This window comes from Pristiophorus japonicus, chromosome 6 (assembly GCF_044704955.1).
Source record: "Pristiophorus japonicus isolate sPriJap1 chromosome 6, sPriJap1.hap1, whole genome shotgun sequence".
Lineage (NCBI taxonomy): Eukaryota > Metazoa > Chordata > Chondrichthyes > Pristiophoridae > Pristiophorus > Pristiophorus japonicus.
This window is the reverse complement of record NC_091982.1, coordinates 150,396,061-150,413,838: the sequence shown is the minus strand read 5'-3', so window position 1 is coordinate 150,413,838 and position 17,778 is coordinate 150,396,061. Positions and strand designations below refer to the sequence as shown.

At 46.5% G+C, this 17,778-nt stretch overlaps 1 protein-coding gene across 3 annotated transcripts in view; it reads left to right on the top strand.

Moving 5' to 3' along the window:
- LOC139265824 (glypican-1-like) overlaps window positions 1-17,778 on the top strand; it is a 378,382-nt gene that overhangs the window by 283,245 nt on the left and 77,359 nt on the right. The window lies entirely within an intron of this gene.

The window sequence follows — 17,778 nt, the reverse complement described above, 5'->3', positions numbered from 1 at the left end:
AAACAGTGAAATAAATAAAATTCTTCTTTCTATCATTTCCCCACCTGAAGATGTCTATCCTGAAGATGTGGGTTATGACTTGGTGAGGAGGGTGTGGGGTAGTCACTCTCTTGATAAGGCTGCAGCCTTATTGCCAAACCTGCCTCATTTACTGAACGAGCAGACTGTGTCTTTTGATCGGAAGATCAAATGGGGGCTACACAAAGAGTAGAGTCGGCCTGCTCTGCCATTTTGTTAGCCCATGGCAACTTGCCTTTTTATTGCTGATTGCCTTGCATTTCTCTATGTCCATTATCATCACTCAATATCGAGACAGGCACGTGCATGCATGATTATACATGCACACACACACACAGCCTGCATGTACACACATGCGGACACACACATGCACACCCATTCACATGCACGCACTCATACATACTACAAGTGCAAGCTCCCATGTGGCAACAGAAGAATTGAAGCTAGTTTGGTGTTTCTCGGTGTATTCGGTGTGGCAGGGACTGCAGTGTGGGTAGCGTTTCAGAATGGGGACAAGGATCGAGGCTACGATCTCCGACATTAATTCAGTGTGTGCTATGCTGAACGCAGAATGAATGTATAAGTACAGTATAGAATGTGGAGTGTTCGCTCTTGGGAGGGGAGGAAAGTTAATAGGTCCAACACTCTAAATTAGGGACACAATCTATAGCGTGCCGGTCCCCAAATGAAGTTTAAATCTGCTTGTAGATCATGCAGATGCAATGATCAAATGCAGTTTGCCAAAAAGCTATTTCGATTTCCCATCAGTTTGTCTTGGATTTCTCTACGACTAAGGTAGTCACTGTGTGTTCTGTTTGTTCCCTGAAACCATATTGCCAGTATAAGCAGCACACTGGGGAACAAAACTTGCATTGGAGGCAGTTCCAAGAAGGTTCACGAGGTTGATTCCTGAGATGAGGAGGTTGACTTATGAGGAAAGGTTGAGGAGGTAGGGCCTTACTAGCTACGGCAAGTGATCAGGAAGGCCAATGGAATCTTGGCCTTCATTGCAAAGGTGATGGAGTATAATAGCAGGGAAGTCTTGCTACAGCTATATAAGATTTTGGTGAAGCCACACCTGGAATACTGCGTGCAGTTTTGGTTTCCATATTTACGAAAGGATATACTTGCTTTGGAGGCAGTTCAGAGAAGGTTCACTAGTTTGATTCCAGAGATGAGGGGGTTGAATTATGAGGAAAGGTTGAGGAGGTTGGACCTCTACTCATTGGAATTCAGAAGAATGAGAGGTGATCTTATCGAAATGTATAAGATTATGAGGGGGCTTGACAAGATGGATGCGGAGAGGATGTTTCCACTGATAGGGGAGATTAGAACTAGGGGGCATAATCTTAGAATAAGATGAGGAGAAATGTCTTCTCTCAGGTGGTTGTAAATCTGCGGAATTCACTTCCTCAGAGAGCTGTGGAAACCGGGACATTGAATAAAGTTAAGACAGAGATAGACAGTTTCTTAACCGATAAGGGATTAAGGGGTTATGGGGAGCAGGCAGTGAATTGGAGCTGAGTCCATGATCGGATCAGCCATGATCGTATTAAATGGTGGAGCAGGCTCGAGGGACTGTATGGCCTACTCCTGCTCCTATTTCTTATGTTCTAGAAGATTCTGAGGGGGTGTGACAGGATAGATGCGGAGTGGATGTTTCCCTTCGTGGGGGAATCTAGAACTAGGGGGCATAGTTTCAGAATAAGGGGTCGCCCATTTAAAACGGAGAAGGGGAAGAATTTCTTCTCTCAGAGAGTCATGAATCTTTGCAATTTTCTGCCCCAGAGAGCTGTGGAGGCTGGGCCATTGAATATATTTAAGGTGGAGATAGACAGATTTTTGAACGATAAGGGAGTCGAGGGTTATGGGGAGCGGGCAGAAAAGTGGAGTTGAGGCCAAGATCAGATCAGCCATGATCTTATTAAATGGCGGAGCAGGCTCAAGGGTCCAATTGGCCTACTCCTGCTCCTATTTCTTATGTTCTTAAAACTGTTTATAAGTCAATCGCTGATGTGATTATTCATCACCGTATAAATTGCCTTTTCATGATCCAGAATCACTGCAGTTTACAGCACTGATTGAAAGTGTAATGGTTAATAAAGTACAAGGCTGGGATTAACGGGGTACCTGCTCTCGGCAATGCTGCTGACTGGCATGTGATAAAGATGAACAATGCAGTGCTCTGCTCACAGTGCAGTATTGTGGTTAACTGCTGTCCCACGTGGCATTGTGACCGTTGGATTTGTTAATCATTTGGGGGCCTGTCAACCTGATCAACTCTTCCATTACATGCTTGCTAAAGTTTTAAATATTAGAATTTTCTTAACGGACACGCTTATTTGTACTGCAAAAATGGCTGTCATGCTCCATCCTTTGTTTCTGATTGGTCCCCTTGGAGGATAAGCCACACCCTGAAGTTTCACAGTAATATGCAACTGGAACCGACCATCCCAAGGTCTCACTGACTTTGCAAATTGTAAGTCGATCCACTTTGAATTCCTGAAGTGACGGAGGACAGAGCTCCCCAGAAGACAGCAAGAGCCAGCCAAAGATCCTCACCCCAGTCCAAGTGAATGCCTCCCCCAGCCGAAGTGCCTTACCTCAGCGCAAGTGCATCCTTCTCCACCCCCCCACCCCACCATAGATGAGGCAGTCATTGTGTACGGATTGTTAACAGGTTTATTTGGCTTTGAAGTGAATAGTGACAGTGTCGTGACTTCTGGATATCATCCACTGCAACAATGTCCCTTGTAGGGGGTTGGAAGATCGTGATCCGTCTCCCCTGAGTTCCCTCTCTCCCTCCGATACCCCCCCGCACCCGTGTCTCTCTCCCCTATCCGTGTCTCTCTCTCCCCTACCCGTGCTCTCTCTCTCCCCCGCCTCTCTCCCCCAGCCTCTCTCTCTCTCCCCCAGCTTCTCTCTCTCTCTCTCCCTCTCCCCCAGCCTCTCTCCCTCTCCCCCAGCCTCTCTCCCTCTCCCCCAGCCTCTCTCCCTCTCCCCCAGCCTCTCTCCCTCTCCCCCAGCCTCTCTCTCTCTCCCCCTGCCTCTCTCTCTCTCTCTCTCTCTCATAAGAACATAAGAATTAGGAACAGGAGTAGGCCATCTAGCCCCTCGAGCCTGCTCCGCCATTCAATAAGATCATGGCTGATCTGGTCGTGGACTCAGCTCCACTTACCCGCCCTCTCCCCGTAACCCTTAATTCCCTTATTGCTTAAAAATCTATCTATCTTTGACTTGAAAACATTCAATGAGCTAGCCTCAACTGCTTCCTTGGGCAGAGAATTCCACAGATTCACAACCCTCTGGGAGAAGAAATTCTTTCTCAACTCGGTTTTAAATTGGCTCCTCCGTATTTTGAGGCTGTGCCCCCTAGTTCTAGTCTCCCCGACCAGTGAAAACAACCTCTCTGCCTCTATCTTGTCTATCCCTTTCATGATTTTAAATGTTTCTATAAGATCACCCCTCATCCTTCTGAACTCCAAGGAGTAAAGACCCAGTCTACTCAATCTATCATCATAAGGTAACCCCCTCATTTCTCGAATCAGCCGAGTGAATCGTCTCTGTACCCCTTCCAAAGCTAGTATATCCTTCCTTAAGTAAGGTGACCAAAACTGCACGCAGTACTCCAGGTGCGGCCTTACCAATACCTTATGCAGTTGCAGCAACACCTCCCTGCTTTTGTACTCCATCCCTTTCGCAATGAAGGCCAACATTCCATTTGCCTTCCTGATTATCTGCTGCACCTGCAAACTAACCTTTTGGGATTCATGCACAAGGACCCCCAGGTCCCTCTGCACCACAGCATGTTGTAATTTCTCCCCATTCAAATAATATTCCCTTTTACTGTTTTTTTTCCCAAGGTGGATAACCTCACACTTTCCGACATTGTATTCCATCTGCCAAACCTTAGCCCATTCGCTTAACCTATCCAAATCTCCTTGCAGCATCTCTGAGTCCTCTACACAACCCGCTTTCCCACTAATCTTAGTGTCATCTGCAAATTTTGTTGCACTACACTCTGTCCCCTCTTCTAGGTCATCTATATATATTGTAAACAGTTGTGGTCCCAGTACTGATCCCTGTGGCACACCACTAACCACTGATTTCCAACCGGAAAAGGACCCATTTATCCCGACTCTCTGCTTTCTGTTAGCCAGCCAATTCTCTATCCATGCTAATACATTTCCTCTGACTCCGCGTACCTTTATCTTCTGCAGTAACCTTTTGTGTGGCACCTTATCGAATGCCTTTTGGAAATCTAAATACACCACATCCATCGGTACACCTCTATCCACCATGCTCGTTATATCCTCAAAGAATTCCAGTAAGTTAGTTAAACATGATTTCCCTTTCATGAATCCATGCTGCGTCTGCTTGATTGCACTATTCCTATCCAGATGTCCCGCTATTTCTTCCTTAATGATAGTTTCAAGCATTTTCCCCACTACAGATGTTAAACTAACCGGCCTATAGTTACCTGCCTTTTGCCTGCCCCCTTTTTTAAACAGAGGCGTTACATTAGTTGCTCTCCAATCCGCTGGTACCTCCCCAGAGTCCAGAGAATTTTGGTAGATTATAACAAATGCATCTGCTATAACTTCCGCCATCTCTTTTAATACCCTGGGATGCATTTCATCAGGACCAGGGCACTTGTCTACCTTCAGTCCCATTAGTCTGTCCAGCACTACCTCCGTAGTGATAGTGATCATCTCAAGGTCCTCCCTTCCCACATTGCTATGACCAGCAATTTTTGGCATGGTTTTTGTGTCTTGCACTGTGAAAACGGAAGCAAAATAATTGTTTAAGGTCTCAGCCATTTCCACATTTCCCATTATTAAATCCCCTTTTTCATCTTCTAAGGGATCAACGTTTACTTTAGTCACTCTTTTCCGTTTTATATATCTGTAAAAGCTTTTACTATCTGTTTTTATGTTTCGCGCAAGTTTACCTTCGTAATCTATCTTCCCTTTCTTTATTGCTTTTTTAGTCATACTTTGCTGTTGCTTAAAACCTTTCCAATCCTCTAGTTTCCCACTAACCTTAGCCACCTAAAACGCATTGGTCTTTGATTTGATACTTTCCTTTATTTCCTTAGTTATCCATGGCTGGTTATCTCTTCTCTTGCCGCCCTTCTTTTTCACTGGAATATATTTTTGTTGCGCATTATGAAAGAGCTCCTTAAAAGTCCTCCACTGTTCCTCAATTGTGCCACCGTTTAGTCCTTCTACTTTAGCCAACTCTGCCCTCATCCCACTGTAGTCCCCTTTGTTTAAGCATAGTACGCTCGTTTCTGACACAACCTCCTCATCCTCAATCTGTATTACAAATTCAACCATATTGTGATCACTCATTCCGAGAGGATCTTTTACGAGGAGATCGTTTATTTTTCCTGTCTCGTTACACAGGACCAGATCCAAAATGGCTTGCTCCCTTGTAGGCTCTGTTACATACTGTTCTAAGAAACAATCCCGTATGCATTCTATGAATTCCTCCTCCAGGCTACCCCCTGCGATTTGATTTGACCAATCGATATGTAGGTTAAAATCCCCCATAACTACTGCCGTTCCTTTTTCACATGCCTCCATTATTCCCTTGATTATTGCCCGCCCCACTGTGAAGTTATTATTTGGGGGCCTATAAACAACGCCGACCAGTGACTTTTTTCCCTTACTATCTCTAATCTCCACCCACAATGATTCAACATTTTGTTCATTGGAGCCAATATCATCCCTCACAACTGCCCTGATATCATCCCGTATGAACAGAACTACCCCACCTCCCTTCCCTTCCTGCCTATCTTTCCGAATCGTCAGATACCCCTGTACGTTTAATTCCCAGTCCTGGCCATCTTGCAACCATGTCTCTGTAATGGCCACCAAATCATACCCATTTGTAATGATTTGTGCCGTCAACTCATTTACTTTATTTCTAATGCTGCGTGCATTTAGGTAGAGTGTTTTCATCCTAGTTTTTAAACCATGATTTTTAGTTTTTACCCCTCCTGCAGCCCTTTTATATTCAGTGGCCCTTTTTGTTTCTTGCCTTTGGTTTCTCTGCCCTCCACTTTTACTCATCTCTTTTCTGTCTTTTGTTTTTGTCTCCTTTTTGTTTCCCTCTGTCTCCCTGTATTGGTTCCCATCCCCCTGCCATATTAGTTTAACTCCTCACCAACAGCACTAGCAAACACTCCCCCTAGGACATTGGTTCCGTTCCTGCCCAAGTGCAGACCGTCTGGTTTGTACTGGTCCCACCTCCCCCAGAACCTGTTCCAATGCCCCACGAATTTGAATCCCTCCCTGCTGCACCACTGCTCAAGCCACGTATTCATCTGTGCTATCCTGCGATTCCTACTCTGACTAGCACGTGGCACTCTCTCCCCTAGTCTCTCTCTCTCTCTCACCCAGCCTCTCTCTCTCTGCCCCAGCCTCTCTCTCTTCCCCCAGCCTCTCTCTCTCTCCCCCAGCCCCTCTCTCTCTCTCCCCCAGCCTCTCTCCCTCTCCCCCTGCCTCTCTCTCCCTCTCGGCCCCACGCCGGCCAGAGTGGGGAGAGAGTCGGGGGCGGGGGAGAGTGTTGTGGGGCAGAGGGGGAGAGGGGACAGGGCCAAGGACGGGGCCTGAGTGGGCGAAGAGAGTCGGAGCCTCAGATCCTGCTTCTCGGCACCAGGTGGATGGAATGTTTCGGGCTGGAAGGGGGGAGGCGGAGCTTGACAGACGTATATCTTTCAAAAAAAGTACCGTACACATAGTTACACTGTTTCTTAACGATGCCCAAAGGTGACAACGAAGTGTTTTTAATTCTCTTTCCACTGGTTTTTCAAGGAGGGGCCGGAAAACCACTTCATACCGCTGTACTGAAGGCACTGGCATTCATTTCCAGAGGGATTGAAATGAAAAGCAGAAAAGTTAATGTTAAACATGTACAGACCCTTGGATAAACCACACTTGGAGTAGTGCGAACAGTTCTGGTCCCCATATTATAAACAGGATATAGAGATACTGGAGAGGTTGCAAAAAAGATTTACTAGCATGATAACAGAACTAAGCAGATCCAACGATCAAGGAAAGCTTGAACAGGCTGGGGTTTTTTTCTCTGGAAAAGCGAGGGCTGGGGGTGACCTGACAGAGGTTGTTAAGATTATGAAAGTGTTTGATGGGCTAGATATAGAGAAGATGGGCTGGATTTCCAGGTTTCTCCCTTTTTGGGCGAAAACTAAACGATGCGTGAAAATTACGGTTTCCGCTGTGTTACCGATTTAAGGCCCAACTTTCGGCCTTTGGATCATTGCCAAGGGGAGGGTTGCACAATTAATCGCGGCGCAAATCGCGATCCTCGCCAACTTTCGTGCGGGGCCGGGAGCTCTGCGAGAGAGGCCTTGGGGGAGGGGTGGGAAATTCAAAAAATCATTCAAACAACATTACCAAGACCCTTAGCAAACAAATCAATGCAAAAAGATTTAAAAATAAAAACTTTAACCTACCTTTTTTTCAGGTTTTCCAACTTACCGCTGCCGGCAGGGCTGCACTGCTAGATTTTACCTGTCGGTGTTCGGGGCGTGGCGTCTGGGTCGAGTGAGTGCCGAAACTCAGACGGTAATGCAATCGGAGCCGTTACGCGCCCGCGCAGCTCTCCCCTGCGGTGCTTCCCAGCGCTGCCGCAAACACGGAGCCGAGGATCGCGCTTGGGCTCAGCGACCGTGTTTTCGCCATGGAGGGTCAAAACGCGGCGAAAAAACCCGGTCGCAAAGCACCCGAAAATCCAGCCCAATGGGGCGAAATTGCCCCTCGCCCCGATTGCGGAAGGAGGGTAACATTCCAGGCCGGAACATTTATCGCCCGGCCCAGAGGTCCCGCCCGACGTGGAATTTGGCCGTGCGCCCCTCCAAGGAAGCGGAACGCTGTCACTCCCAGGCCCAGCATCGCGCTGAGGATGGCAGCTCTACGCGGATGCTCCGTGTCTCACTGACATGCAACAATGCCCCCACCCGCCCCCCCCATCCATTTAAAGGGGAGGGCCGCTATGCACTCTGCAGGCCGTTTAGTGGCCAGCCACTGGGCCATCAGGGACAGCATCGACCCGACCAAATGATGTTGGCCCAGTTGCCACGAGGGCCACCACTGTCGGGCCGACGCAAGAGTCGACCGACAAAATAAAATGGCGGCCTGCATGGGGGCTAACGTCCTCCCCTTTAAGGGATGCCCCAGTGACGCGCTGACATCGGCCCACTCCAACCTCGCGGCCCGTGGGACAATTTCCCCGCCGGCGCATAGGGGTCGGCGCGGGGTGGTAAAGGGTCGGCGCACACGGCAACTATGTCATCGGCGGGTGTGCGCCGGCCCGGGCCACTAATCGCGAGGCGCCGCGCTACTGGCACGGCGCTCCCCAAATCTCCGGGGCAATTTCCCCAAAGGTGCTACTGACCCCTCCCCCGGGCGATAATACCATTACACCTCATTAGCACCCCACCCAGAGGCGCTAACGGGGCTATAAAAAGGGGCAATTTCTACTCCTAAATCTGAAACACTCCCCTGTCTATATGGCTGAGGTACTCAGGGGAGCCGAGTTGCCGATACTGTCGATAAACTACATGAAGCGTTGGATGAATTCACCAATCCTGCAATCCCAACGGAGAGCCGCATTTCAGGAAGGAGCGGGTTTGGGGCGGGGTTAACGCACTGTAGCTGCGATGTCACCCCCCCTCCCCTCCGAACACGCGGTTTGCTGGGGGGCTGGGGTTTGGTAGATTTAGCCTCGTGTTCATGTTTATTTTTGAACACGCTTCACTTCTTGCTGCACCTGGGTACAGAGCTTTTTAAAAAATCCTCTGGCTGGGTTCTGCCTTGTAATTCCACTGATCATGAGAAAGAGCTGAAGGATCTGCTCACACCTGCAGAGTGCTGGCAGATCAGCTTTCAGAGGATAAATGGATGTAACCTGACTACGGAACATGGGGAAGCTCACACCACAGCTGCGGGGTCCAAGCGGAGGGTGCAAATAAGTCTTCACAGTCTCAGTCCAGAACGAGAAGCCTTTTTGATCCCGATTTCTTCCCGTCTCTCTATATTCATTATAAGCTGTACTTCTCAAGTACAGTATCTATGTGCCTTTTACACACAATTGATTCTGCTTCTCTAACCTTCTGGGACAGAGAATTCCATATTCTCATAACCCTTTGTGTGAAAGTATTTTTGCCTGGATTCACTTTTGACTGGCCGAGTTCCAATTACATAAGAACATAAGAAATAGGAGCAGGAGTCAGCCATTTGAGCCTGCTCTGCCATTCAACAAGATCATGGCTGATCTTCTACCTCAACTCCACCTTTCAGCAATATCCCTGTATCCCTTAATTCACTTAGTTCCCAATAATGTATCGACCTCTGTCTTGAATAGACTCAACGACTGAGCATCCACAGCTCTCTGAGGTGGAGAATTCCAAACATTCACAACACTTTTGAGTGAAGAAATTTCTCCTCATAAATGGCTGATTCTGAGACTGTGACCCCGATTTCTAGATTCCCCAGCCAACATTAATCCCTGTCAACCCCCTTAGGAATTGTACATGTTTCAATTAGATCGCCTCTCATTCTTCTAAACTCTTGGGAATGTAGGCATAGTTTACTCCATCTCTCCTCTTAGGGCAATCCCCTCATCCCAGGAACCAGTTTAGTGAACCATCGTTGCACTCCGTCTAAGGAAAGAGACCAGAACTGTGCACGGTACTCCGGTGTGGCCTCACCAATGCCCTGTATAATTGTAGTAAGACTTATTTACTCTCGTATGCTAATCCCTTTGTAACAAAAGCTAATGTACAATTTTCTTTCCTAATTGCTTGCTGCACCTGCATCTTAACTTTCTGTGATGCATGTACAAGGACACCCTCTGAATGCAAACATTTCCCAGTCTCTCACCATTCAAAAAATATTCTACTTTTTTATTTTTTCTATCAAAGTGGAAAACATTCACACTTCACCACATTGTATTCCATTTGCCATGTTCTTGGCCACTCATTCAACCTGCTTATATCTCTCTGCAGCTTCTTTGCATCTTCCTCACAGCTTACTTTCCCACCTCACTTTGTATCATCATCAAACTTGGATATGTTACAATCAGTCCCTTCATCTAAGTCATTAATATAGATTGTAAATAGCTGAGGCTCCAGCACTGATCCTTGTGATGTCTTGTTAGTTACAGTCTGCCAATCCGAAAAATTCACTTTTATTCCTACTCTCTGTTTTCTGTCCATTAACCAATACACAGTCTATGCTAATATATTACCCCCAATCCCATGAGTCCTAATTTTGTGTAATAACTTCTTATGTGGCACCTTATCGAATGCTTTTTGAAAATCCAAATACACTACATCCACTGTTCGCCCTTATCAATTCTACTAGTTACACTTTCATAAAAACCCTTCACAGAATTGTCAAACACGATACCCCTTTCATAATACCATGTTGACTCTGTCTAATCATTTTATGATTCTCTAAGTGCCCTGTTACCATGTCCCTAATAATAGATTCTAGCATTTTGCCTACAACTGATGTTAGGCTAACTGGCCTATAGCCTGTTTTTTCGCTTCTTCCTTTCTTAAATAGCAGGGTTATGTTTGCTACCTTCCAATCCTTGGGGACTGTTCTAGAATCTAGGGAATTCTGGAAGATTAATACCAGTGCATCCACTATTTCTGCAGCTACATCTTTTAAAACACGAGGATACAAATTGTCAGATCTAGGGGATTTGTTGCTAATTAGTCACATTAATTTCTCCAGTACTACGTCTTTACTTATACTAATTTCTTTAAGTTCCTCATTTTTTATAGACCCTTGGTTCCCCATTATTTCAGGAATGTTTTTTGTATCTTCTACCATGAAGACAGATACAAAGTATTTGTTTAATGCCTGTGCCATTTCCTTTTTGCCCATTATAATTTCTCCTGTCTCTGCCTCTAATGGGCCCACATTTACTTTCACTAACCCTTTCCTATTTTCATACCTATAGAAACATTTACGATCTGTTTTTGTGTCTCTTGCTAATTTACTCTCATATTCTTTTTTCTCTTTCCTTATCAATTTCTTGGTCCTCCTTTGCTGAATTTGAAAATCCTCCCAACCTCAGGCTTACTACTCTTTTTGGCATTATAAGCCTCTTCCTTTGATCTAATACTATCTTTAACTTCTCTTGTTAGCCACGGTTGGACCACTTTTCCCGTAGGGTTTTCGTGTCTCAAAGGAATGTATATTTGTTGTAAAGTATGCATTAATTCTTTAAATGCTAGCCATTGCTTGTCTACTGTCATACCTTTTAATGTAGTTTCCCAATCTACCTTAGCAAACTCTCCCCTCATACCTACATCGTTTTCTTTGTTTAGATTTAAGTCTCTAGTTTTGAACTTAACTAAATCACTTTCAAACTCAATATTATGGTCACTCTTCCCTAAATGCCTCTTTACTACAAGGTTAAGAATTAACCCTTTCTCATTACACAATACTAGATCTAAATTAACCTGTTCCCTAGTTGGTTCCTCAACATAATAAGCTATCATAGAATCATACTGCACAGAAGGAGGCCATTCGGCCCAACCTGCCAGTGCCAACTTTTGAAAGAGCACTCCAATTAGTCGCATTCGCCTCCTCTTTCCCCATAGCCCTTCAAATATTTCCTTTTCCAGTATATATTCAATTCCTTTTGAAAGATGCTATTGAATGTGGCTCCACCAGCCTTTCGGGCAGTACATTCGAGATCACAAAAACTTGCTGCACAAAATAATCATTCTCATCTCCTCCCTGATTCTTTTGCCAATCATCTTAAAACTGTGCCCTCTGGTTCCCATCCCTCTTGCCAGTGGAAATAGTTTCTCCCTATCTACTCTATCAACATGCTTCATAATTTTGAACACCTCTATTAAATCTCACCTTAACCTTCTCTGCTGTAAGGAGAACAATCCCTGTCTAGTCTCTCTGCATAACTGGGTCCTTCATCCGTGGTATCATTCTGGTAAATCTCCTCTGCACCCGTTCCAAGGCCCCTTATTCTGTATTCCCGAAGCAGGGGGAGCATCAGCTCTTTCAATTCCCCGTCGTTATTGTAAACACCCTCAATGAAATCACTGGGATCTGCATGTTCAGATGTCTATTGTGATCTCTGGGATACTGAGTAAGGATTTGGATTGCTATTTCTTACTCCAGCTAACCTGTTCTGCACCATGTACTCAGTTAGGACCACATTCTTTGGTTGCTTACAGACAACAGACAGAGACAACATTGTCTTATTAATCTTGATTGTATTCAAACTCGGGGTCCAGTGGTAAAATATGTGTGTTAAACTATGCCATCCAGCTGCCATTTCCATTTTCATTGAGAGATCTGAATGACATAGATATTAAGGCACAGAAACCGACCATTTGGCCCAACTGGTCTGTGCTGATGTTTAAGCTCCACACAATCTCCTCCCACCCTTCTTCATCTAAACATATCATCATATCCTTCTATTCCTTTCTCCCTCATGTACTTATCTAGTTTCCCCTTAAATCCATCTACGCTATTCGCCTCAACAACTCCATGTGGTAGCGAGTTCCACATTCTCTCTATTCTTTGGTAAAGAAATTTCTGCTGAATTCCTTATTCGATTTATTAGTGCCTATTTTGCATTTGTGACCCCTAGTTTGGGACTCCCCTGCAAGTGGAAACATGTCCTCTACATCTCCTCTGTCGATGCCCTCCATAGTTCTAAAGACCTAATAGGTCACCTCATTTTTTTTGAGAAAAGAGCCCCAGCTTCTTCAGTCTTCCCTGATAGCGAAAACCTCTCAGTTCTGGTAACTTTGTAAATGTTTTTTTTGTTCCTTCTCCAGTATCTCTATAATCTTTTTGTAATATGGAGACCAAAACTGAGCACAGCATAGTAATTGAAGTGTGATCTAACCAAGGTTCTATATACTTTTAGCATAGCTGCGCTGCCTTTGAATTGTAATCCTATAGAAATGAGCCCCAGTGCTTTGTTTGCATTTTTAATCGATTTGTTGACCTGATAAAAGTTGATCTGATTTTTGAGGGGTGAATGTTGGCAAAGGCAATTGTAATGTATTTGCTTCATGGGTTAAGAATTCATAGCAATACATTGCTATTAAGAACTAGTTGGTTTATTAGCAAAGGTTTAACAACCAGACTACAAATTACCAGTTCATCCACCAGGCTCGCAACCACCTGCCTCATCGTGGATCCCCTGAATCCAACTGGCTGGGGTTTTATTGAGTCTTGTTAGCATCACGTGACTGGCTAAGCCACTCCCAACTCAACAGCTCTACAACTATTTTTGTAGGAACATTAATACAAGTGCCCTCTGATTAAAGGGCGGGGGGGGCGGGGGGTTCACACCCCAGAAACTTTCAATCAAGTGCCCCTAATATTTTTTTTTGAGGGCACCAAAAACACAAATTAACAATTCAACATAAAGGGAATCTTTGTCAAATCAAATCAAATCAAATTAAAATTCTGTTCCCAGTTGAAATGATGCACTCCAGTCCCTCCGGTGCCCACCTGTTGAGGAAGGCTGAGAGAGTACCAGTGGACACCGCATGCTCCATCTCCAGGGACACCCTGGCTCTGATGTAACCGCAGAAGAGAGGCAGGCAGTCGGGCTGAACGACCCCCTCGACCGCCCGTTGCCTGAACCGGTTGATAGCCCCCTTGGCCATGCCCAGGAGCAGTCCTATGAGGAGGCCTTCCGACCTGCCCGCTCCCCTCTGCACAGAGTGCCCAAAGATCAGGAGTGTGGGACTGAAGTGTAACCAGAATTTGAGGAGCAGCTTCATCAACTATTGGAACAGGGGCTGCAACCTCATATATTCGACATAAATGCGGAACATGGACTCCTCTAGACCGCAGAAATTACAGGCGGCCTGGGAGCCCGTGAACCGACTTAAAAATTTATTGCACGGGCCTGCTCCGTGCACCACCCTCCAGGCTAAGTCCCCATTAAATAGTGGGAGGACTCCCACGTAGAGTGCACTCCATCAGGGACCCCCGCCTCCTCTGGACAGCAAGCTGGTGCGCCATGGCGTGTCCAGATGGCAGACGAGGCTGGCAAGGTTGAAAGTGTGCAGGAGCAGTCCGCCCAGGAAATCCCTCCGCGCAGAACTGAAAGGCACGGAGGGGATTTCCCCGAGGAGGCTCAAGCTGTGAGGTGCCGGCTCCCGAGGGAGGTTTCAGGGCTTGGCGTCAACAGCTCTACAAACCTATGAACTTACTCGCAGGTGCATACATTACAACACTAGGAGAACTTTATTGCTCCTCTCCAAATTGTGCCACAGGATCTTTGACGTTCAGCTGTACAGACAGTTTAACGTCTGATCCAAAAAGCAGCAGCTCTGACAATGCAGCACTTCCTCAGTAAGTGTTAACCTCGATGATGAAGTTAATTCCCAGAGTGAGGTTCAAACCCACAACCTGCAGACTCCAAATTGCTACAAATCAAACCACACTGACATGGATAATTGTTTGGATAATTTGCAAGGCCAAGTCTTTTGAGACGAAGCACAAGGGTACGGTAGCATAGTGGTAACGTCACTGGACCAGTAATCCAGAAGCCTGGACAAGGATCTGGAGACGTGGGTTGGAATCCCTGCACAGCAGCTGGGGAATTTAAATTCAGTTAATTAAATAAGTCTGCAATTAAAAAGCTAGTATCAGTAATGGTGGCCATGAAACGAGTGGATTGTTGTAAAAACCCATTTGGTTCACTAATGTCCTGTAGGAAAGGAAATCTGCCATCCTTACCTGGTCTGGGTCTATATGTGACTCCAGACCCACAGCAATGTGGTTGACTCTTAACTGCCCTCTGGAATGGCCCAGCAAGCCCCTTAGTTGTTCCAAACCACAATGACAAAGTCAGCACTGTGGCAATGGTTTCTTGCAGGTCGGGGTCTCAACGTTGTTCCCGGGCTGCTGCATCTCTGCTTCTATTATGGCCCCAACCTGCAGCGTGAGTTTGGGGCCCAGACGTGGCGAGGGCCCAGGGGCAACACGGGCCAGCCCACACTGCGATACGTGTGCGCACTAGGTCCATGCAGCAGAGCTAGTCTCCAGTCATCTTGGTTAATCCTTGCTACTGGACCAAGACCTAGCTCTGTCAAGCCCGTGTGGTGGCTGGTGTGCAACGGCCATCACATGTTAAAAAAATTCACGTACAGGCATCTTCCGCCCTTCAAAATGTAGATTGGGACCTGGAATGTCAGGTCCTGTGAACTCATCCCTTTTTGACGTGCAAGCGGGTCATTATTGATACAAGAGACCGCCTAAGAAGGAGAAGAAGACTGTGGGAGCATCTTCACCACAAAGACTGCAGTGGTTCAAGAATGTTGCTCACCACCACCTTCTCAAGGGCAATCTGGGATGGGCAATAAATGCCGACCTTGTCAATGATGCCCACATCCTGTGAACTAATTTTTAAAAAGGGCAATTGGATACCAAAATGGGAGTGTTGGGGGTCGCAAACAGCCTTTTCTTGTCTTGACTTCTCTTACATTTCAATATCTCATCTCCTTCCCTCTTGTTTGCTGCAATTTGCGTTTTAACAAATTACAGTCCAAATGAGCCAAAGAGAGACAAATGAAATCTTGTCCACACAACAGAGACAGTATTGAGAGAGCAGGTCGATGATGTACAAAAACAGAACTCTCCACCTGCGTCTCACAATCAAAGCATTCTGCACCACAGCAAGTTACCTCAACTGTGGCCATTAATATCGTAGAGAACTGGAAGATGTCCAGCCAGATAGAGTGAGGACTTCATCAGGGATACACAAGCAGTTCAGACAGCGGTGAATATTGAAGCTGTTGTTGCCCACGGCAGAACATGAACTTGTTTGAAATGGAAATGGAGAATGCTTAGGGATACGCAGAAGGACACCAACATCTGAGAGAAGAAAGGGACAGGTTAATGTTTCAGGCACAGAATGCTTATTTTCACCAAAGTATGCAGCAGGTCAACGGGAAACAAGTCAGTATTTGCACAGTTATGTGTTTTACAAGCAGGCAATTTTGAGGAAAGATTAACTGTGCATTAGGTGAATATAGTTTTCAAACAAGAGATACCAGCTGTTTTCTCCCGCCAATGGGTATCATGTACAGAATGCTGTGGAATAGGGCTTACAGACCAAGGCGGTCCCGCTCCCACTCATGGTCCCACTCCCGGTCCTGCTCCCACCCCCGCTCCCGGTCCTACTCCTACTCCCGCTCCAGATCCTAATCCTGCTCCCTCTCCTGGTTCTGCTCCTGCTCCCGGTCCTACTCCTGTTCCCGCTCCTGGTCCTAAACCTGCTCCCGCTCCCGGTCCTAATCCTGCTCCCGCTCCCGCTCCTGGTCCTAATCCTGCTCCCGCTCCTGGTTCTACTCCTGCTCCCGGTCCTACTCCTGCTCCCGCTCCCGGTCCCACTCCTGCTCCCGCTCCCGGTCCTACTCCTGCTCCCGCTCCTGGTTCTACTCCTGCTCCCGGTCCTACTCCTGCTCCCGGTCCTATTCCTGCTCCTGCTCCTGCTCCTGCTCCTGCTCCTGATCCTACTCCTGCTCCTGGTTCTGCTCCCGGTCCAGGTCCTGTTCAGCCAGATCGTATGATGGGCCTCAGCATCACAGAAGATCTGGAGAGGAAGGAACAATCATTTCTCCTGTAGCCAGTGTTGGTTTCAAGCGATTGATCATCTCATTGCTGTTTGTGGGATGATATTGTGTGCCGAATGGCCGTCGTGCTTACCTCCATCACTGCACTGTGAAAAGGCATTCAACGCGCGGAGCACTGTGGGACAATCAGGCTGGAAAGCTGCACCTGACCTCCAGGAAAATGATGTATTAAAATGTCAGCAGGGACTGTACCTGGCAGGCCGGGAGGTGTGAGTCATGGTTTAAAACAAGACATGAAACTCTGAGATTGCTGAGACAATAACATAAACCCTCCAGTGTAGCGGGGAGGGAGGTGGAACAGGCTTTCAGACTGGATTCTCAGTACGGATCACGTTTCGTGACGCGTCCAAACCAATTGGCTTTCTGACCGGTGGGGTTCATGAACTTAGCGCTATGTGTGCTGGAGAGCGATGTCGGACTTTTAATGGACAACACTCGAAATTGGCAAGACTTTTGCAGGAGTACTCCACTCTCAGTCACACCTATATTTTAAAGTTTGATGTCGGAGTGAATGACAACAAATTTGCCCCCTTCCGGATATTAATAGTCTGCTTGCACGGAAGAATTGCTCCACGGAGCCGCTTCTAATTAGACAGTATTCTACTGTTGTGTGTATTAATTGTGACAGATTCAACTTGGCTCCCAGGCTTTAATTTGGCAATAATTGAAGCTAAATTGGCATTTCATTTCGCTAGGGCCACAGCACGGTTGATGCAGGGAATGGAAAGTGCCGTTCTGGTGTCGTTGTGAGTACTTTTCTGAGGTAAGGGTCGCGGTCCGATGTACACTGCATCTGGCTGTGCTATAGCTGACCTGGCTGTGCTCCACGGTGATCCCACCTTGACCTCTTTGACCAAACTTATGGTCGCCTGTCTTAATATCTCCTTATGTGGTTCAGTGTCAGTTTTATTGTTCAATAATCACTCCTGTGAAGTGCCTTGGGACGGTTGACTACACTAAAGGCGTTATATAAATGCAAGTTGTTGTTGTTAAGTTGGCAAATCCACAAGACGATGGAGAACTTCCCTCATCTGCCCTCATCTGCTGCCAAGGGTCATGGGTCACGGCTGGAAGCTTTGTTGTATCAC